A 22543-nucleotide genomic window follows, 5' to 3' on the forward strand; every position below is an offset into this window, starting at 1 on the left:
AAAAATGTTAAAAGATGTATTTTATATTTACATATATTTAAATATATGCATATATTTAAATACACATACATATCAAATATGTATATATATTTTTTCTCTTTCTTGTAGAGACAAGATCTTGCTATGTTGCCCAGGCTGGTCTCGAACTCCTAGGCTCAAGCAGTCCTTCTGCCTTGGCCTCCCAAGGTGCTGGGATTACAGGCATGAGCCACTATGCCTGGCCTTGTAGCAGGGTTTAAATTACACCCATTTTGGGGGAAGAGAGAGCAGTGTGCACAGGCGTTGGTGCCAAAGGCTTGCACATGGTTACTGGCTCAGCCACTTACTATAAAATTTGTAAAATAGGCATCATGGACATATCTGATACTAAGCATTTAAAAAGAGGAGAGATGTGAGAAGTTTTGTGGACTACAAAGAACTACAGACATCTTCCTTTTTATCTTGATGTGGATGTTTATGCACTGGGAATTGGTGGGGCCATCTTTAGAGAAGCGGTGGGCCAGTGAAGACATTCCTGACCATACCCCAGTCACAAAACACTCCCGAGGGGCCCACTTCCCCACTGCACGGTAAAGAGATTTTGCGCTCAGATTTGGAGGCACAGCACAAGGCGGGGAAAGCATGAGCCAAGTTTTGAGTCCTGTGGAATTGAGGGTGCGCTCTTGCCTGGGACTAGGGGTTCTTCTAGCAATATAAAGGGAGATGTGGCTAAACACATAGATTGGGCTCATCCTGGAGGTCTTGAGGCTGGCCTGAGGGTGAGTAGACACTGTCATTTGTGTTGTTTAGAAAACTGTCGAGGAGTCAACTGGGAAAATCTCAATAAAATGCATCTTTAGGATGTGCTGGGAATCTTGGCAGTAACTCAGGTGGGCAACAGGGAATCTTGCAATTGGAGTAGGGGTGATTCTTACATTTTGGGCACGTTCTAAGTAACTTTTTGCAGTGCTTCAACTTTTTGCTTGAGTTTGTAATAAAAATGGCAATATTTTTTATAGTCGTAGAGCTATATGAAGTATTTTTACACCTGTTGGCTTTGTTCGTACCACATCCTAGTGAGGGGGAAGGTAGGATTGTTGTTGTTCCTGTTTTACAGACAAGGGAATCGAGGCTCGGAGAGCAGATGGGATTTCTCTGGCCACTTGGCTGGTTGCTGTGGAAGTCAGGAGTGAGGATGCCATGTTTCACACTTCTTCCTGTGCCAATGACCTGGAGCAGTGTTTTTCTCAAACTCACATTTCTTTATCCTCCACTGTCTTGGGTGTCACTCTTGGAAGTGTAAGATGGTCGTGAGTTTCAAAGATTTCAGAGATAAGCTGTTAAGATTTTCAAAGATGAGCTATAGAGAATTTGGGACATAAAATGTGTTTCATCCAGTAACTCTTGCTTGCTGTCATGTTGTTGGTTCAAATTGAACATGTTGATAAGTGCCAGGGAGGAAAGGAATGAGTTCCTGCTACTTATTGAGCACCTTTTTTTTTTTTTTTTTGCCCTGAACTCAGTACTACCTGCTTTTCCATTTGAGGATTTAGAAACATTTATGGATGGAGTGATTGTAATATTGTAACATTCTGTCAACTAGTTTATTAGCTAATTCTCATAAAAGCCTTAGTAGGTAAACAATATTATTTTCCATTTTAAAGATGAGAAAACTGAGGTTTAGAGAGATGAAATAACTTGCTTATAACTTGCTTGAGAGAACACAGGTACTAAATAGATTATAATCTTTTGTTTTTTTTGAGGCGGAGTCTTGCTCTGTCACCCAGGCTGGAGTGCAATGGTGCAATCTTGGCTCACTGCAAACTCTGCCCCCTAGGTTCAAGCGATTCTTCTGCTTCAGCCTCCCAAGTAGCTGGGATTACAGGCGGGCACCACCATGCCTGGCTAATTTTTGTGTTTTTGGTAGAGACGAGGTTTCACCATGTTGGCCAGGCTGGTCTTGAACTCCTGACCTTAAGTGATCCACCTGCCTCGGCCTCCCAAAGTGCTGGGATTACAGGCCTGAGCCACTGCACCCGGCTGTAAGTAGAGTATAATCTAAGTTATCTAATTTGAGACTTCTTTCTTCCTTGCTGCTCCCCATCTACGCCATGTATTGCCTGTCCCACTGGCAAAAATGCAGAGCTCCTTGTTCAGGAGGTATACATCAGACCTTGGAATTTACTGGAATCAGACCTGGAAGGTACTATGAAGAGCTCAGAAGGCTGGTGGTTTTCAAGCTGTGCTCTTCTGAGCCTGAGAGACTCCAGGAGTCATCTTGGGGATTATAACATGGAGGGAGGTGAAAAGTGGTGAGAAGTGGAGGAAGGAAAGGGACTGCTAGAGCCAACTTGAGCAGCTCTGCTTTTACCTACTTTGTAAGCTAAGCATTGTCAAAGCATCCATTTAAAGGAAAAGTTCTGCTGCTACATAAAAAAGTTAAAAAACCGCTGTGTCTACCCTTCCTTTTGCTAACACTGAGAGGCAGAGTGATTCAGCACAAGGAGACACAAAGTGGCTTAGCACGAGTCACAAGATGTGATGGGTCTAAGACCTCTCAGCCTAGAGCTCCCTTACCCCTGGGCCACTTTGTTAGACACACCTTCTTTAATTCAAATCCCCATTTCAGTGGGACATGGCTTTTTCACTTTTTCAAGGAAAGGTTTAATCTGTCCAGCTACCTGTGAAGATCTTGGTTCTTGGCACACCTGCTGGAGGTTCAGGGTCCTGCAACCACGGAGTAGCTGCAGGACCGTCAGGATGTCCCGTGCACAAGGTCTTTGACCTGCGTTTTGCAACCTGGTTGCGTCTCCCCTTTGGACTCCGGGAACCTTGCTGAGATTGGTGCAATATCTGTGCTAAAAAGGTCTGAAATTATAGTCAGTATTGTGTTAACTTCCAACCTTCACAGACATTGTCTGACTAAATATATACCTATCGAGTATTCACTGTGTACAGTGACTGACAAGACAGGCAAGTTTCCTGATCCCAAGGATCTAATGGAGAGAAACAAATATAAACTTTCGTCAACTATTTCAGAGACAGATATTTTTGTGATACAGGATTGTTATGCACGCTAGTTATGTGAAGAGTATTTGATCTCTTAGAAATGAGATGGGGAGAATCTGGGCAATGAGAAAGAAGACCGAAACTGGGGAGCACAGTCTGGAATCGCAGGGGTTGAGTTTGCAATGTGAAGCAGTTAGTTTTGGCATGTTGCACTTACTATTTCTGAGATTTGAGCATCTGACTTTTCCTTTAAGTTTTTGTTTTCTCATTTGTAATATGGGAGTGAGAGTGGCTAGTTCACAGGGTCATTGCTGGGGTTAAATGAGATAGTGTATGTAACCTGCTTAGTATAATACCTAGCACAGAGTAAACACTCATTACATTTTAGTAGTTATTGTTGTGATTATATGGCAGCGAGGAGTCAAAAGAGCCTATTTTCTTAACCTCATCAATGGTGTAATCAGAGCTTTGCATCTCAAAATAAAGGAACACTCTGCTTTCATTATTTATTTATTTGTTTTTCACTCTGCTTTTAGAAATAGAATTCAATTATCTTAGCCTACAACAAACTGACTTCAATCTATCTTTCTGAATTAACTTCTGTTTATTTCTATCTGTCTGCCCACCTCTCTCACTAGTGACCTACACATTTTCTTTTTCTTTTTTTTTTCTTTTTTTTTGAGGCGGAGTATCGCCCTGTTGCCCAGGCTTGAGTGCAGTGGCATAATCTTAGCTGACTGCAACCTCCTCCTGCCGGTTTCGAGCCATTCTTCTGCCTCAGCCTCCCGAGTAACTGGGATTAAGGCACACACTACCACCCCCGGTTAGTTTTTGTATTTTTAGTAGAGATGGGGTTTTACCATGTTGGCCGCACTGATCTTGAACTCCTGACCTCAGGCAATCCACCTGCCTCAGCCTCCCAAAGTGCTGGGATTACAGGCCTGAGCCACCATGCCCAGCCCACATTTTCTAAGCTTGACTTTAACTTGCTGGTCTTTGTCATATCTTTTCAGTCATTGCTAGGGTTCAAATCTTTTCTTTTCTTCTTTTTTTTTCAAAATGGGAATCTCACTATGTCTTCCAGACTGGTCTTGAACTCCTGGGCTTAAGTAATACTGCCTTGGCCTCCTAAGTAGCTGGGACCATAGGCATATGCCACTGTGTCTGGCTTAAATATTTCCTTCTGCCTGGAATGCCCTTTGCTCCTTCATCTGTGCCCCCCTGCCCCATCCTCTTTTAATTCCTAGCCCAAAATCTAACCCACCCATTGGGAGGGATTCTACAGGACTCATAGAGTTTACAGCATCTTGTCCTTCCATTGCCGTCAGTCTCTGTCTTGAACTGGATTTGTGAGCTCCTTGAAGTTGTTTGTATCTCACAACTTGTTGCTGTAACATCCCTGGGAATTCAAGCACACACACATGGAGTAGATTCTCACACATCTATGCCATACATTACTTTAGTGCCTTTCTCAAATGATCAGCACAGGAATCAAATGATAAAATGCAAACCAGAAAACAGTCCTCACTGGGCTCTGTGCTCATCAGCCTTGGGAATGGATTTCTGGCAAAGATCTGGCCCCTCTACAAATGACAGAGATGACTTGGCTCTTTTCAGGAATTGAAGAGAATCCTGACAAGTAGCATGTTGGGAAAGGCCTGAAGGAAGCCAGACCAGCTTGCTCTCAGAGCTCCTGGGGTCCCCTGCGGCCCCCAGGTGATCTTCAGCAAGACCTGGTATGTAAATGAGCCTCATCTGCTGGCTCAGCCTGCTGCCCACTGCTAGGGATGCCAGAATTCCAGGGTAAGCTTGTGAGCTGGGCTGGAAGGTTCAGTGGGTTGGAGATTACTAGCTTTTTGGTATCTGCAGCTTGAAATACCTTGTGCCCTTGATTAATTCATGCTTGGGAGCATCCTCAGTGCTCTCTGGAAAATAGCTCCTTACTGTATGTTTATTTCCCCACGGGCTTATTTCAGAGAGACTGGAGCCTGTGTTTCTAACAGCTTCTCCAAGGAAAACATCGCAGTTCACGTTTCCGGAACTGAGAATCTCAGGGGGTCTTTGAAACGTCCATCTCTATTACCTCCTTTTGGCCCAGCATTTGCTTTTAGCTGCAAAGGGAGATTTTGTCTTGAGCCATCCTGTAGACATATGTGACTTGGAGTTTGAAAATCTGACAGCTGCTGCTGAGCTTTGAACTGCAAGAGTGAGCAGCATATAGACATAACCCCGTAGAACATCAAATCATTTTCCTTTAATTCCCAGAGCCTTAATGTTTCTTTGTCTTGCGAATGATCTCACTGCTTTTTGTATTTGTAATGGAATGCACAGTCATTTGCAAGTAATCACACAATAATCCCTTACACTTTTATAACGCCTTACCCTTTTCCATAGGGCTTTCACTCTCATTATCTCATATGATCCTTATAACTGCTCTGAGATATAAGCAGAGTGGCTATTTTAATCTCCAATTTTCAGGTGTAGAAACTGAGGTTTAGAATTAAGTTAGCCAGAGTTAAGACAGTTTGTATGTAGCAGAATTGGAACTAGAGTCTCCAGAATTGGAACTGGAGTCTCCTAAACCAGTGTTTCTTTTGCTACTTATTGTTGGTGTGACTTTGGGAGTATAATTAACCTCTCTGAACCTCAGTTTTCCTATCACTAAATGTGGGTATAATACCTGGGATAGTTCTTGGAAGGGATTCAATGAGACTGGGAAATCATTTAATAAAAGGTAAAACACACTAATAATGGGAGGCATCATTGTACTTACTACATGAACCTTGAAGGCAAACAGTGCCATCAGAACTGTGAAAGAAAATAACATTTTTTCTGTCTTTTTAGAAAGACACAGGTTTAGAATGGCGCTATTGGGGATCACAAGCTCCCAGCCCTGTGATTAGCAAATTGACCCTGCTGCCCTGCCTGCTGGCTGCTTTGTGATTCTGAGAATTGTGTTGACGAGATCCTCTTTTCCTACAGAGCTCTCTCTTAATGTTGCTTGGAATAGCCTTGTGTCCTGGAGACAGTTTTCGGTCTGGCAGGATCTGAGAACAGGAGCGGGGATCTTGGAATGGGATCTGCATCCCTGGGCTTCATCCACAAGCGGTGGGAATGTGGCTTGGGCTGTGGGGTGGAGGTAGATGAACAGCTGGACATGCAGGTTTATCTTCTGTCGTTTCTCAATAAAGTAGACAAGTCCATCTGACGCGTGTTTAGTAGGGTATGACTTGTGAGTAATATATATGGCTAAATGGCAATATATGTGCTAAATGGCACTGGAAAAATCCAAAAAAGAATGGATTTCAAGTTGGCAAAAAATACATTAGAAGTCAGCAGTGTGATGTGGTCAGGAGAACAACCAGAGTGACTGTGGGCTGAGGTCTTGGGTAGCTTTGTTTCTATATACAGTCAGCCCTCTGTATCCATGGTTTCTGCATCCATGGATTCAACCAACCAAGGCTCAAAAATTAAAAAAAAAAAAAAAAAAAAAAATCCAACAAAAAAAATAAAAAAAACCAATACAATATAACAATATTCACATAGCATTTGCATTGTTAGGTATTATATAGGTATTAGAAAAATATTTAAAGTATACAGGAGATATTACATCATTTTATATAAGAGACTTGAGCATCTCTGGATTTCGGTATCTCAGGGGTCCTGGAACCAATCCCCTCTGGATACTGAGGATACTGAGGGAACGAGTGTACATATTCACCTACAAAAATTCCAAACCAATGAGACAGACATAGGTTGAAATATGGTCCTGAGAGGCAGAACGTGGAGCAAGGGATGGAAGACCGAGGAGGAGCCAGATTTCAGTTCCGCATAAGGAAGAATTTTCTGACGGAAAGATGGAATTTGCAGTGGCAAGAGATAATGATCTTTGCTTCACTGGAGACCTCAGGAATACCAATGAGGCAGGCATTGGGCTTAATGGCCTTTATGGCCACTTCTCATTTTGAGATCACAGAGCTGGGAGGACGAGAGGCACACATATATTGAAGGAACTGAAGGGTCTTTATGTGGATGTGGAAACTGATCTGCAAATGTTTGCAAGATGGGGGGTACATTTAAAGTATTTCATTCTGGTTTTCATATTTATCTCTGTGGCTCACCCCTTGGTCTTTGGTTTTTAGAGCTTAAGACCATTCCCAGAAGCTCTTTTCCATGGAATAATTTCCTTTCTTTGCTGAAATGCTCCTTTATGGGATGCAGGAAGGGACTCTGAGCTCCTGACAGAGTGAAGACCACCCCTTTTTGCTCTCCAGACCTAATTTTGACATCCCACGCCCACCTGCTGAGGAGGGTTGCAATGGCAAGATCTCTGTCCTGAATTCTGGTTCTGGTATGCAGTGGAAGGCTCTCTGATTCTGTTTCCTTACCTATTTTAATAGTAACTTATATTTGTGTTCCTTTGTTAAATGTGCAATAAATAATAAATGTTTGCTTATGGCATGCTTGTTAAGTATAAAACAAATAATCAAAATAAATGTGTAATGACCCTTTGGATAGACCAAGTAGAAGCTGCTTTTAGAGCACATGATTGGACCATTTCTAGATATCTGCCTAATTTGTAAATGAAAAATATGTAAGCTACACAAGGAGCACTGACTCGTCTGAAATCTTCATGACTGACTCATCTGGGCTTGGGGTTTGGGGCTTGGGTCCCTTCATGCCCTGATCAGTGCTGTTTGTAGCTTGAAGACTTCCTGGGGGTGAGAACAAGCAACCTCTTGGTGCAGTCCAAAGCCAGGAAATAGTTGATGATTTTGAAAAAGGACTCATCTGACCTCCAGAAAGCCTTTACAACCAACAGTAGGACGAGATCACTAAGAAACAGAATCACTGGGAAGCCAAGATGTGGTACTTGGATTCCCATCTCAGAGTACCTCCTACACCCCCATATCTCCATTTTCCCTAGCGTCTGATCTCTCTTTCTCCTCCTTTAATTCAGTCTGGAGTCATTTTAGATTAGATTCATTCCTGATTGGCTTCACTGCTCCAACTTAGTCATCACAGAACCTTAGGGTTGGAATCCATGTTACAAGTTAAACTGAGCAATTCACCCCCACTTTTCCCGACAACAGTGTTCTCCTGAGAGTCTGGTTTTATTCTGAGTCTTCCAGCCCTGTGTCTGTGCCCATGAAGGACTCATGCCAGACTACATTCTCAGGAGGACTCCCATACCGAGAGACTCTGGGCTTGGGGGCAAGAGACTTGGGTTTTTTTTTTTTTTTTTTAAAGGAGTTTCACTCCTATTGCCCAGGCTGGAGTACAATGGCATGGTCATGGCTCACTGCAACCTCCACCTCCCGGGTTCAAGCTATACTCCTGCCTCAGCCTCCCAAGTAGCTGGGATTACAGGCACCCACCACCATGCCCGACTAATTTTTGTATTTTTAGTAGAGACCGAGTTTCACCATGTTGGCCAGGGTAGTCTCGAACTCCTGACCTCAGGTGATCCTCCCGCCTTGGTCTCCTAAAGTGCTGGGATTACAGGCGTGAGCCACTGTGCCCGGCCGGGAGGAGTTGTTTTAAGACTCACCTTCCATCATAGGAATCTTAGACTAAATTCTCGCAACCTTTTCAGGTGCATCTCCCAAAATATCTCCCCCCCACCGAATTAATGGTTTATTTCATAAATTTCATTGCATTCTGGATGGTCTCATTCTTAAGATGAGCTTAAAACCTTTCAAACCAGTCCCTTCCTTGTTTGGGTTGGAGGAGGTTTTTTCCTGGAATTGGACAGTGTATGGAAGGGTTGAGAATCCACTTCTTTAGAGGTTAATAATTTACTCCGAGTAAGGAATTCTGTCTTAAAGTGGGGCATGTTCTTCAAGTGCCAGAGAAGAGAGAAGGGTGATTTTTCTGACATCCTCCAGCCTGCTTCTCCATATTTGGAAATGTTTACCCACCCGACTGATCTATTGGAAGAGAGGGAGGTGACTCAGGGTTTAGGAGAAGCAGGATTTGAATTCTTGTTTCCAGAAACAAAGTCGTCCCCCCACCCCGCCCCCACCCTTCCCCCTTCATTCCTCTGCCCCTTGTTCTGGAAGCTGAGGCGAGAATGTCTCAGTTCTGTTCCCTTCAGGCTTCGAGACCACCGCCTTGCTGTGTCCCGTAGTGGACTGAGGGCCTGCAAGAGGGAGTGAGGGCTAGTGGAGGGCCAGCTGCCTGTGGGGGCCGGACATCGCGTGAGTACATCATTACTGCCGGATGAGTGGCATTTCTGCTCACAGACCTGGGGCATACAGCCTGTGGGCTGGCTCACTTGCATGGTGATGGGACACGTTGCTGGGAGTGCTGGTCACTTTAATTTGGGGGTGTGGACAGCTGCTCTCCCAGGGGAGTACTTCTTACAGTGGGATTTCAAGACAAGATCGGCCTGAGGAAAAATTATATTCGTATATTTAAAAAAAAGTAGGTATTTCCTCTGATCTGAGGCCTAATTTGAGTTGGGTAGAAAGACAATTTGGGAGTGCTGTTGTCTGATTACTAAGGCTAAAGCAACAAGCTGGAAGGGATGTCTGTGGACATGTAGGGAGGGGTAGTTTTAGCTTGAAAACAGTTATGGTGGGACTTAGGAGTATGCAAAATGTTGATGTGTAGCATTTGCACAGCATCCACTGTCTGGAATACCCTGTGTGCAGGACGCTGTGTAGATCTGATGAATTGTCAGAGTTGGAAGAGTCCTGCAGTGTTTTCAGCACATCTATCTAATTTCACAGTGTGAGATAATGGGCAGCAGAGACCCAGGCCCTGAAGACAGATGGCTCATTATCTGGGATTAGAACCCAGATCTTCTCTCTCAGTTCATTCTCATTCCCCTAGACTTAAGCTGCCCCCTCTACTGCAAGATAACAAAATTGGGAAATGTTAGAATTGTCCACACTTACTAATCTAGTTGGTAGGAAAATGAGGACTAGAACCTGCTTCTCCCAGTTCAGACCTCTTTCCTTTAGGATATATGGGCTCAGATGCCTGAATTCGTTGTTTTTGTATGAGGCTCTTTTCTTTTCTTTTCTTTTTTGTTCTTTGATTTTTACTTACCGTTCCCTTCTTTTGGTCATGTGAATGTTGTATGAATGCAACCTTCTGCTCTCCTTTGCTCCCTATATCTTTCTCTTTCATGAAAGGGGATGCTACTTGTCCAAAAGGCAGAGTGAATAGTATGGAACTTTATTTCCATCTGTGGAAAATTATGCAATTTTCCCTGAGAGAAATTCAGCAAGGCTTCCCATCTGAGCCTCTACCACTATTCTCGAAACTGTAAGAATTCTGGAATATTATGCCCATTCCAAGGTGAGTCTTGATTCTGATTAGATTTTAAACACACACACACACACACACACACACACACACACACACACACTTTTTAAGCCTACCAAAGCAGGACAGAGACCCAGAAGACACCAACCTATTACGTCACCTCAGATGTTTCACAGACATCAGGAGTAACTCTTTGTAGTCAGCTCAGTTTCGGATCAACTTTTTTCTTTCTTTCTTTCTTTTTTAGACAGAGTCTCGCTCTGTCGCCCAGGCCGACTGGAGTGCAATGGCTCGATCTTGGCTCACTGCAACCTCCGCCTCCTGGGTTCAAGCGATTCTCCTGCCTCAGCCTCCCAAGTAACTGGGATTACAAGCATGCACCACCAGGCCCAGATAATTGTTGTATTTTTAGTTAAATACATTCATATTGCTGTGTAATCAGTCTCCAGGCCCCTTTCATCTCGCAATCTGAAACTTTGTACCTTTAACCAACAACTACCCATTCTCCTCTCCTCCAGCCCCTGGCATTCTCCATTCTACTTTCATTCTCTATGAATATGACAACTCTAGGTTCTGTATCTAAGTGGAATCATACCATATTTGTCTTTTTGTGACTGGCTTATTTCACTGAGCATAATATCCTCAAGTTCATCCATGGGTCAGAATTTCTCCTTTTTAAGGCTGAATAATATTCTGTGGTAATGAATATGCCACATTTTGTCTATCCATTTAAGTACTATTTTTTAACCTCCATGTTAAAGAAGAACAGCAACCAGAGACTTCAAAGGGTTAATTAAGTAGCCAAAGTTAATTAAGGTTAATTAAGTGGCCCAAAGTCACATAGCCAGTACTGGAGACTAATTTTACATAAGAATGGCATGTGATCAGGAGTAAGCAGATAGATACTGGATTCTAATTGGCAAGAGTGTGACAAATCCGGGTGATTCTCAACTGGATGGTGACGCCTCCTTACAAGTTGCTGTGGCATTTCAATGAAGCAAGTGTTCCAAAGGGCTGTACACAGCTATGCTTCCTTTCTTTTGTACTGGGCTCTAGGAAGTCCATAGCTAAATTTAAAGCTCACCTCTAGCAAATGGTATGAGACATCCAGCTCTTATTTTTTGTATCCCCTTTCCCCTTTCTTTGCTTTATTTTCCCCTCTCCTTACGCATTTTCTCACTTAAATCATCAACTATTAGCATCTTTTGTGAGGTACCTCAGATCCTTTCTGGAACAAGGCAGAATATACAGATGCATGTCATGATATCTAATATTTTAGTAATTATTAGGTCTGTGGAATAGTGGGTCAAAACTGGCCATGATTTTTCTGACTTGACTCTGCTCATCATCTTCTTTTTCTTCTTCTTCTTCTTCTTTTTTTTTGATGGAGTCTCACTCTCTTGCCTAGGCTGGAGTGCAGCATGTGATCTTGGCTCACTGCAACCTCTGCCTCCTGGGTTCAAGCAATTCTCCTGCCTCAGCTTCCCGAGTAGCTGGGATTACAGGCATTCGCCACTACATCCCACTGATTTTTGTATTTTTGGTAGAGATGGGGGTTTCACCATGTTGACCAGGCTGGTCTTGAACTCCTGACCTCAGGTGATCTGCCTACCTCGGCCTCCCGAAGTGTTGGGATTACAGGTGTGAGCCACCATGCCCGGCCTGACTCTGCTCTTAATGCAGTGTTTCACCTGGGCAATGCCCTGCTCCTTTCTGAGTCTCACTTTTCTCACCTGAAAGAGGAAGTTGCTGTTGATAACTGAACATTTAGGCCGTGCTGAGTTTTACACTAAACAACCTATCTCTAACTCTCCCAACACTCCCACAAGGCAGGTGCTATTATCCCCATTTTACTTTTGAGAAAATTAAGGCCTAAAGAAGTGAGAAAGCTTGCCTAAACCCCTGTAACTCTTGGGTAAAGGCATTAGTGACCAATGTGTATTTGACTCCAAAGCCCAGGATGTTAGCCACAGTGCTGGGCTACTATCCTTTTATGCAGTCTGTCAGGCTTCTTCCATCTGTGGCATGTATTCATCTAGTTTTATTAAATCTTTACTGAATTTCCACTTAGGTGCCTTGCACTGTTCTGGGCATTATCCCAGTACTCGATTTAGAGCAAAGAAAGAGACACACACAGCAACCACCCCTTGGCGCTTACATGCTGGTGCAGGTGTGTGGAGGAGGCAGATAAAGGAACACTGAAATAAGAGGGAATGATAAGTAACCCAAGGGAGGAGTCACAAAGGGCATTCTGACTCTGAGTGAGTGGGGAAGGACTCTGGGAGGTTATGTTTAAGCTGAGATCTGAGTGACAAGGAGGCCGCCTTGAAGAAGTCGGGGGAAGAGCACTGTAGGCAGTGGAGACGGTCAATGCAAAGGTCAAGGCCATGAAGTGGGAAGGGGTTTGTGTTTGAGGAACAGAAGGAGCCTGATGTGCTGGCAGCATGTGGGCTGCAGGGGAAGAAGCAGGAGAGAAGAGCAGGGACTAAGCAGGTGGTGGTAAGTGAGAGACCTGAGCTGCTTAGACCTGAGTCCAGATGTGATGGGAACCACCTGAGTTATGTGTTACAGGCATCTTTCCAGCTGCTGTGGAGGGAACCCGATAGTAAAAGGGAGGCAAGGGTAGAAGCAAGAAGGTTAGGCACAAACTTTTACCGTAATTCAGGTGAGATGTGGTGGTAACTTTGACTAGGGTGTAGAAGTTGGGCAGGAGAAGTAAGTTCGGGGCATGTTTGGGAGTGGTTGTCTATAGGCTCTCTAGTGTAATTTCCTTCAGGGAAATGTCAAGCTAAATGGGCAGGAATCTGGGAGACTCAGAGGGAAATGAAAATAGGCACCCTGAGGGGGTTGCCCAGATAAGCAGCTGGCATTCCAAAACCAAAGAGTATCTGTTTCTCACCCCCATCCCCTTTAGTTTCTAACCCTGAGCTTTGGGCCAATGCACAGAGGACGGTGGCTTTCTGCCTCTGGCTTTCCAGCTGAGAGCTGTTGGAACGCCCCAAAATAAGCCCTGCAGAATATGCAGCTTCCTTTGCTCTCCCTGGGTATTTTTGTAAAACATTCTTTCCCACCAAGAATGAAGAACGTTCAGAGTGATGCTGACTTTATGGGCTGTATTTAACATGCTGTTTTTTCATGATGTGTTGTCTGTTCATGCAGAGATTTCTGTATTCTGTAAACTCCCTGGTAAGGAATCTTCAATCTCCATGTGAGATGGGTCTGGAAGGCTCAGTGGGAGCCCAGAAGAGCTGGGGTTTGAAAGCCTCTCCTTGTCTTGAGGACTGGACTGCGGTCCAAGGGCACCTACCAGTCCTCTTTTTTCATTTACATTTGAATTCATAGTTGTTGGCCTTTGGCAGTTCCCTGTAATTCCTTTTAACAGACTGGGCTTCCCTGCAGATACTTACTTCATTTTTCAGGTCTTGGAGATGTTAGGTAGTGGCTGAATCAGGTAGAGAATCCAAAATTCCTGACCAAGCCCCGTCCTCTAGCCACCAGGCCAAAGCAATTTAGCTTGTGACCTCATCCTCCTGGGTATCCCATGGCAATCTTCTACTATAATCAGCCTAAGCCCAGAGGTGCTCAGAGATCGTAAACTAAGTCATCTAAAACTCATTTCTGAGGCTTCTTCATGCACCCCTCCTGCAGTCTGTAGTTACCAGGTTTTCAAAAAATTAGCATAATCTCTTAAAAACAGAGTTTGGTTATTGCTTATTCGAGTTTCTTCTAAAATTTCTTTTATATTACCTATTCATTGAGTCGACAAACATTTATTGAGTTCTTACTGTATGCCAGGCATTGTGCTAGGTGCTGGGGATTGATTCAAAGATAATTTGGAGGCGTATGGAAGGGGAGTGGATAATTACAGCACAGTGAGATAAGTGCTATAATAGGGGGATATAGAAAGAGCCAGAAATAGCACTATGAATAACATCTTTGAACAAATTGCCTTCTTTTTTCCTTTTGGATTATTCCCTTATGTATATTGCCCAAAGTGGGATTACTGGGTCATTTAAAAGATGAAAACAATTTGGCACAAAAAGATGTAATGACTTGCCTGGGGAATACAGCTCAATTTTCAACAGAGGAAGAAAAAATTGTTGACAAATCCAGATTTAGATCACTTTACCAGGAAGATCGGGCAGTTTTTATACTACGATTTCAACATGGTGGCTTTTGGGGGTGGGGGGGTTTATTCTAAACATGTTAGCCTGCGTGTAGGAATCACACGTCCTCATACCTAATCTCACAACCTGATTGTTCTCACAAGAACCTAGCTGTATACGTATTATCGTTTCCATTTTACAAATGAAGAAACTGCACCCTTGATAAAAGGAAGTAAGTTGCTCAAAAGTCCATAGTTAATAAGTGTGGAATGCAAGAGCCACGCACAGTTCCTTTTATTCTTTGACTCTATCCTGTTTTCCATGCTGTGTTTACCTATTGAGGGTACCTGTGCTCTAGCCGGGGCCCGGAATTTATTTAATGAGTCACAGAGACTCTTAAGAGGACAGTCAGGCTCTATGAAATAGGTGTAGATTTTCTTACCTCCCGAAGTCATAGCCAGGGAACAATGTCGTTCTGTATGTTGACCTGAAAGGATCCAAGGGCCCATTATTCCTGACCCTGGTATTCCTGCCCCTGGCTCAGGTGCTGAAAGGCTATTTGCATAGCGCTACCATTAGAGCACAGAATCCCAAGTAAAGCTGAAACCATGCCACAGTTCTGCTGTGAAACATTTATTACTTTTCTAGTACTTAACTGTATTAAGCAAAAACTCCTGCCCCTGGTATCCAGGACCTGTCATAAATGGACACCAACGTGGGTCCACTGTGGACTTCCTTGGTGCTCCTGCTTATGTATCTATAAATCAAACACATTTCCTGCCAACCCCCAGATATACCCTGCACTTTCTCACCTTCATGCCTTAGCACATGCCTTTCCTTTAGCCTGAGATAACCTCTCCGATCTTCATTCATAGAACTCCCAATCCTCCCGTAAACTTCTGCACAGACGCCATCTTGGGAAGGGAGTAATCCTTGATCACCACCTGCTCTCCCATCCATTAGAAGTGATCTGTGTTCTCTGTTCTGCTAACTCAACCACAGTTAGCTGTGAGGCAATAGAGTACAAATGTATGCTGCTTCTGAGCATGGGATCTGGATTTGAATCCCAGCTGTGATACTTCCTCACTGTCAGTTAACTTGCTTGAGCCTGAGTTTTCTCATCTGCCAAATGGGTGTGATAGAATAGGTGCTCCCCCTGAAAGCCACCATGTTAACAGGAGTAGTATAAAAATGGTCTGATTATCCTGGTGAAGTCGCGTAAATCTGGAATTGTCAACAATTTTCCTTTCCCTTGTTGTCATTACATTTTTTTATGATATCACCTCATGTCACCGTGTGGTATGAAAATTTGCATTGTTACCTGTGCTGCTTCTGTGGTACTTGTTCTCTCTTACTTGATGTCTTATCTCTCCTTCTAGACTGGGAGTTCTTCAAGGGCAGGGAGGGCATTGCATCTTTGAAGGCCTTGACATATGGGTACTGCTACAAAGATTCCTGTAAGGGAAAGGAGGATTCCATACAACCTAAGTGGTGACACCAGCACAGGCTCATTACTAATCCCGCGTCCCAGTCACGAGGTTTCAGGCCTGGCAGAGAACTCTGAGCTCTGTGATGTGGAGCTTTAGGCACATAGAACACAAGCTGGATAGGCCTCTGGCTCCTGCTTGAGAGACAGGAGAAAGGCTGGATGGAGCCTGTCTCCAGCCCAGCCTCTTGTGATTCAAGGAGTTGGGTGGGGCTGGCAGTTCCCTGAAGGCAGAGTGTTAGTCCTGCTTGGAACATGAGACTTTGTTTTTTTCCTGAGCCTTCCAGTGGGTCTGTCCTGCTGGTGGGAGTTTCAGACCTACAGGAAAGGGTCACTGAAGGTATGGGTTAAGAGCAGCTCTGAAAGCCACCTGTCCCCTGACTTCTCTGTGAGTGGGGCCACAGGGAGAAGATCCCTTCATAGGTAGCTCCTCTACCCTTGCTTTGCTTGGAGACTGACCACGGAAGGGGATTCCTTTCTTAAAGGGATAGGGCTACGATTTAACTTTCTATTGTGCCACTTCCCGAAACACAACACCTGTGGCTTCAGAGCCACGTGCTTTGGAACATGAGATACAAGGTCTTCCATGCCCTGGCTGCAACATTCCTTTCCAGGCTTGTGTCCCACCACATTCCTCCGCATCCTCTGTCACTGGCCTCACCATATTAGTCACTTTCTCTGAGAACACCCTGAACTCATCCCCCTCAAGGCCTTTGCACATCGTGTTCCCTGGGCCTATTTTCCTCCTCCTCATCCATGGAAATCCTCTTGGGTGTTCAGGCGTCATTTGGAAGTCACATCATTTGCAGAGAACTTTTAGACCCTCCAAAGGACATTGCATGTACTCGTGCTTTTCTATGCTTTTCATTCTGTCTTGTGTGTTTCAGCATGTCCCCCACTGAGGCTCTTCAACACCCCTAGGCGTGTCCAACTCAGCACCCACACCTGCGAGGTCCACACACTGCCTTATCAAAGACAGCAAGTGTTAGCAAACCTCTCCTTGGTACGTCCCTGAATGCAGAACATGTGACATTCTGTTAACTAACACTTGTGCCAGAGTGGCTTCCATAGCCCACACTGGGGTTCCCATGATTTGTTTGGTCCTGAGCCCAGCCATTTGAATTGTTTTTGAATTGGTCTGATATCAGCTAATTGTTAACCTTTCTCAGGTCTGTTTCCTACATACCAGGAGATGTCTGCTTAGTTCCAGGGTTCTGAGCTTTTTATTGCACGTAAGAACATAACGGTGAGGTAGAATTCAGGAAAGATTTACCTGCTGTTAACATGAACTTTTAAAAAAAGAGTTCGAAATGTAGGCCTTGTTTTTATCCCAAAGCTCCCTGAAATGTGAAAATAGCAGGAGTTTTAAAGGTGTATTTCCACCTCTAGCAGAAGAACTATCCATATTATAGTTGTAATTATAAATTGATAAAGCCTGTGTCATGAAACTTGATTTTGAACACCTGTGTTCAAATCCTAGCTTTACCGCTTACTAGCCTAGAGATACTGGGGGAGTGGCTAACTTCCTTGTTCCTCAGTTTCTTCAGCGTTCAATTGGGAAATTTTTCTTACAGGCTGATGGAAAATTTAAATAAGGTCTTGGACATGAAATTGAGATTTTATTAGTGTGTGTGTTTCAAAATGTGGATTTGGAGGCCATTTAAAAATAGAATTTCCAAAAAATTTGCTTTTAAAGCAAAATACTTAGATATGTAAATTTTTGTGAAATTTTTTTCAAATGATAAAATAAATGAGTTTACAGTCAGGAGACATACAGTATCTAACAGACTTAGGGAATATGCTTGGCTTACAAGACGTGGTTTTAGTCCACATAAATTAGAATCACAGAACCATAGGCTTTGCGAAATTATGAAAGCCTTGGAAGGGGTGAACGTGAATTAGTGCATATTGTATGCAGGCTTTGTGCCATAGATGCTAGATATGGAATCCCAGGAAATGGTTACATACACCTTGATGGGTAGATGATATTAACCCTGATTTGCAGACAGAGAAGGCTGAGCTTTGAGAAAATCCTTTACACAAGTCTGATATCAAAGCCTGGAACTTCAAACTACACTCCTGATGGCTTCTAGAAATCCTTTCCGTTTACAGATGTGACAAGACTTGCTTTTACATTGTTGATTTTTTTATCCTCTCTTTCTCTGTCTCTGGGGGCAGCACTAATGCAGGGCCAGATAGACCTGTGAAAATCTGCAGTCTTGATGTCACTTAACTTGTTTGATGAATCTAGATTAGTGTCTTGACTTTTCCTGCCAAGAATCTGCTCATAAAGTGTCTTGTTTTGAGCTCCTTTGACTGTATTCATTCATCAGCCTTTACTTATTTTCTTCTCTTTAGGAGAGATACTTGCCATTGCCCATAATGTTTGAGGTCAGGAGTATATCTGAAGAGGGCTTTATATTTTCTTAAAAAAAATACCGGTGGAAAATCAAGTTTATTGGCTATTTCATACCATCTTCTTCTGCCATTTATGGGCGATCATGTGGAAGAGGTGGCACGGGGCTGGGAGTTTGGAGCAATGCTTCTCATCTTGAATTTGTCGCTGACCAGGGAAAATACTTCGTGCCAACTCCATCATTCCCTTTTGGGAATTCAGTGTCTTCAGCTGTAAAGAGTGAGGGCAGTACTAGGTGATTCCTAAGATTTTAAAATTCTGCATGTTTTTTGGTGTCAAAACCATCAATTTCTGCTGAGCTGCGTGATCCTGCAGCTGTTTCTCTGATAGTTTTCAATCTTTAGATTTAATCTATTCAACAATGTATAATTTTTTAAAGGGAAGCTTTTATAGACACTTCTGAAATATAACGGAGTGGGGGGGGATAAATGGATGTTAAAAAATAGAAAACAACCAATTAAATAGTATATAGCATGTAATTCTCCTTGGAAACTTACCACGAAATTGAGAAGTACTTTAACAACTGGTAATTTAAATTGCATTTGAACTCTGCTAATGGTTTGTTTGCATGGGAACTTCAATCATTTCACAGCGGTTCTTTAGCAAAGCTGCTTGTTCTCTTTATGGAAAAGAAGAAAAAAATTATTAAAAGAGAAGTTGACTATGGAAGAGGGAGAGCACTTTCATTTGTACCTGGAGAGAAGCTGGAGAGTGTGAGTGAGACTCCCTCAGGGCCCAGGGTGGAGAGCTCTTCCTTTCAGTGAAGTTTAAAAATCTGGGAAGTCAGATGCCCTTGGCAGCTGTTGTAGAAACTGCTGTGATTTGTATCTCTCTCTGCAGGGAGAAGCTTTGGTGTTATGCAGCTTGCGGGTGAGGGTAGGGGCGACTTGTTTGTTTTATGAAATTGCATTGTTCACAGGTTTAATGTTGGCTTCCTAACAACGCATTTCTTAGTAAGTTTGAAATGATGACTCTCTCTCCTTTCAGTGGAAATGGCTTTCAGAATTCCAGTGTTCTTGAAGACCACTAGGTCTCAGGAAACTCCTTGCTTTTCTGGGCTGATCTTGATTATACTCCATTTTGCCTACTTAATTTCTTTCTGCTGTTGAGATTACTGGGCGAGTGTTGAAACAAGTGTTCAAGGCCTGGATTTGTGAGTCCTGGTTTGGCTCTAGGTGTGACTCATGTGATCAAGCACAAGTCCCTCTGCCCAGTGCGTTTTGGTGTCCTTTGTCAAAGCAAGCAGTCATCTCCTTACCTAGGTCACTGGGTTCTCTTGTCAGTTGGAAAAGTTGAGGTGGGTCGTTTAAAAAATCCCTCCCAACTTTGAACTTTGAATTGTTTTGTACACAAAACAATTGTATGATTGGTTAGGTAATGTTTACAGTGACAACAAAGAAATGGGCATGGTAGTTTTTCTGGTATGTGGATTTCTCCTGCATACATGAAAGACAAGTTTTATAACAGCCTTTGCCTTGGGATACTTGTGTGTTGGAATACATACTGTATAATCATTAGCAAAACAGGAATAGTTTCTAATGAAATCAAACCTGTAATAAGGACTGTATTAGGCTATGCTAGCATTGCTATAAATAAATATCTGAGGCTTGGTAATCTATAAGAAAGAAGTTCTAACTGGGTCATGGTTCTGCAGGCTGTATAAGCATGGCACTGGCATCTGCTTGGCTTCTGGGGAGATCTCAGGGAGCTTTTACTCATGGTCAAAGGCAAAGGAGGAGCAGGCATCTCACATGGCAAAAGCAGGAGCAAGAGAGGCAGTAGGCAGAGGAGTTGCCACACACTTTTAAATGATCATATATCATGAGAACACACTCATGATTATGAGGACAGCACCAAGGGGATGGTGCTAAACCATTCATGAGAAATCTACCCCCATGATCCAGTCACCTCCACAGGCCCCACCTCCAACGGCAGGTATTACAACTCAACGTGAAATTTAGAGAGGGCACATATCCAAACGATATCAAGGATGGCTTACTGGGAAATGTCAAGATTGCTTATCCCTCTGCTGCTCACTGATGCTCACTTTCAGGCAAGGAAACTAAAGTTCAAAGGACACTAGGACCTATAGTTAGAAATTTATCTCCAAACTCATATTCCTTTTCTTTTTTCATTTGGTATAGTTCAGGTTTATCTGTTAATTTTTTTTCCTCCTTACAATGTGAGTATCTGACTGACTTATCTCTTTGACCTCTGTTATTAAGATTAAGCTGTCTTCCCAGGAGAACTAGGAGAGATGAGATATGAACACTGAGGCATCAGCATTCTCTTTCCCCATCATTCTGAGTCAAATTAGTGAAATCAGAGTGCCAGGATCTGACTAGGAGTTTAGGAGGTATAGAAGTAAGCCACAGCCCAGTCAGAGACTTTATAAACCTGAGAATTTCTGAAGCTGATTGAGACCCTAGAAATACATAAGCGACAACCCTTCTGTTTTTCATAGGTGGGAACTTTGAGGCTCAGAGACAGAGCAGAAGACAGAACCTGGTCATCTGATTCCCTGTGTTCTGCTTTTTTCATCGTTCCACTAGAAGCTCATCAGAGGGAAGACCTTTCTCCTCAGTTGGTGAGTCCCACACACAAAAGGAATACATTTGCCTTTTAAAATCAATGTATATGTTTTAATGAGTTGTAAACATCAGTGTTTTCCACTTTAAGTATGAGCATCGGCAACTAGGATGCATTAAGAATAAGAGAAGAACTGAAATGCCCTTCCTTCTTTCTTGAGTTGCTTTTATGGCAATAGACAATATATAATCATGCTAATAAAATATGTGGCAAAGCAAAGGCAGAGCTCAGCTCTTGGAAGGTGGCAAGCATTGAAACTGGAGGAAAATTTGAAGTAACAATGATTTCAGCTCGCCAGCAATTGTATTGCCTCCTTCCTTCTCATTGGGCATGGAAGACAGTGTTCATGAAATGGAAAAACCAAAATGAAAATGTCATTGAACAGTGTTTGGGCATTTATGAGGAAAGAAAGCAATATTATTGAGTGTCTCTTGTTTACCCTTGTTCATGGTGCTGCTTCTTTTGTGATCTCATTTCGTTTTATGTATTTATTGTTTTGAGATGGAGTCTTGCTCTGTTGCCCAGGCTGGTGTGCAGTGGCGCAATCTTGACTCACTGCAACCTCCACCTCCCGGGTTCAATCGATTCTCCCACCTCAGCCTCCCAAGCAGCTAGGACTACAGGCACACACCACTATGCCTGGCTAATTTTTGTATTTTCAGTAGAGTCAGGGTTTTACCATGTTGGCCAGGCTGGTCTTGAACTCCTGACCTCAGGTAATCCACCCGCCTCAGCCTCCAAAATTGCTGGAATTACAGGCGCCGGCCACCGCGCCTGGCCTCATTTTATTTTTATAACAACCCTTTGGGGCAGGGCAGGCTAAATTTGCTTAGGCAAAGGGTGTGAGCCTTTGTTTTAAAGGGCCTGCTAGGATGTGAGTGCAAATCCTGTTGTGTGCTCAGAAAGGAGAACCGTGACCAGGTAAGGTAAACTTTCCCTTGTGTTTTGGAGTACCTCTGTACTTACTGGGTAGAGTAGAACATTATATTCTAAAAGATCTGGGTGGTAAAAAGAATCAACAGTGTAGAATACCATGGGCTAGAAGGAGAGCTGAGGAAATTAGCAAGGGAATTCGGCCTGTGACTTCCACTTAGGATCCTGATTCCATGGTCCCCATTGGCTGAGGCCAATTCGTATATGCCCCCAGCGCTGGCTTTGTACTGAGTAAATAATACACCTTGACATATTTGTGGTGTAGTTTTCCAAAACAGAGACGATGCCGTTGTGATTGAAAAAAACTTAAGTTCACTTAAAAGTGTGACTGAGTTTATAGTTGTGTTTTATCTCTCCGTCTTTTCTTAATCAGTGTATCTTAAAAGTACAACTGACTATGTGCCTATTGATCTATATCACATAAAAGGCTGGAAACCACTGGTTTGATGCTTAAATCTTAGTGTCTGTTAAAATTTCGACCATGATCTGGAATATATTCCCCCTAGCATACGTTTAAGTATCAAATGAAATATCTTTGTCACCTCATCTACGTCTTGAGTTTTTTCAGTGTTTATAATTAAACTGTGATAAGTATGAAGCTTTGCACTTGGGCTTAAAAAAAATCAACTGTGTAATGATAGAATGGGAGAGATTTCCTTAACAGGAGCATACTGGAAGAGACTTAGAAGTTTTTGTTATTCTTAAGCTAAATATGAGTCAACGGTGGCTTTTGTTGGGAGTGGCTTCCGA

The 22543-nt window shown here is 43.1% G+C and overlaps 1 protein-coding gene across 1 annotated transcript in view; it reads left to right on the top strand.

The window, feature by feature from the left end:
- Positions 1-22543, top strand: part of LPP (LIM domain containing preferred translocation partner in lipoma) — a 729048-nt gene that overhangs the window by 49410 nt on the left and 657095 nt on the right. The window contains exon 2 of the mRNA XM_011961602.1: positions 20736-20858. The gene's annotated coding sequence lies outside the window, so the exon portion shown is untranslated. The remainder of the gene's footprint in view (positions 1-20735; positions 20859-22543) is intronic.

The sequence above is a fragment of the Colobus angolensis genome, unplaced genomic scaffold, assembly GCF_000951035.1.
Source record: "Colobus angolensis palliatus isolate OR3802 unplaced genomic scaffold, Cang.pa_1.0 Scaffold56, whole genome shotgun sequence".
In the NCBI taxonomy this organism is placed as follows: domain Eukaryota; kingdom Metazoa; phylum Chordata; class Mammalia; order Primates; family Cercopithecidae; genus Colobus; species Colobus angolensis.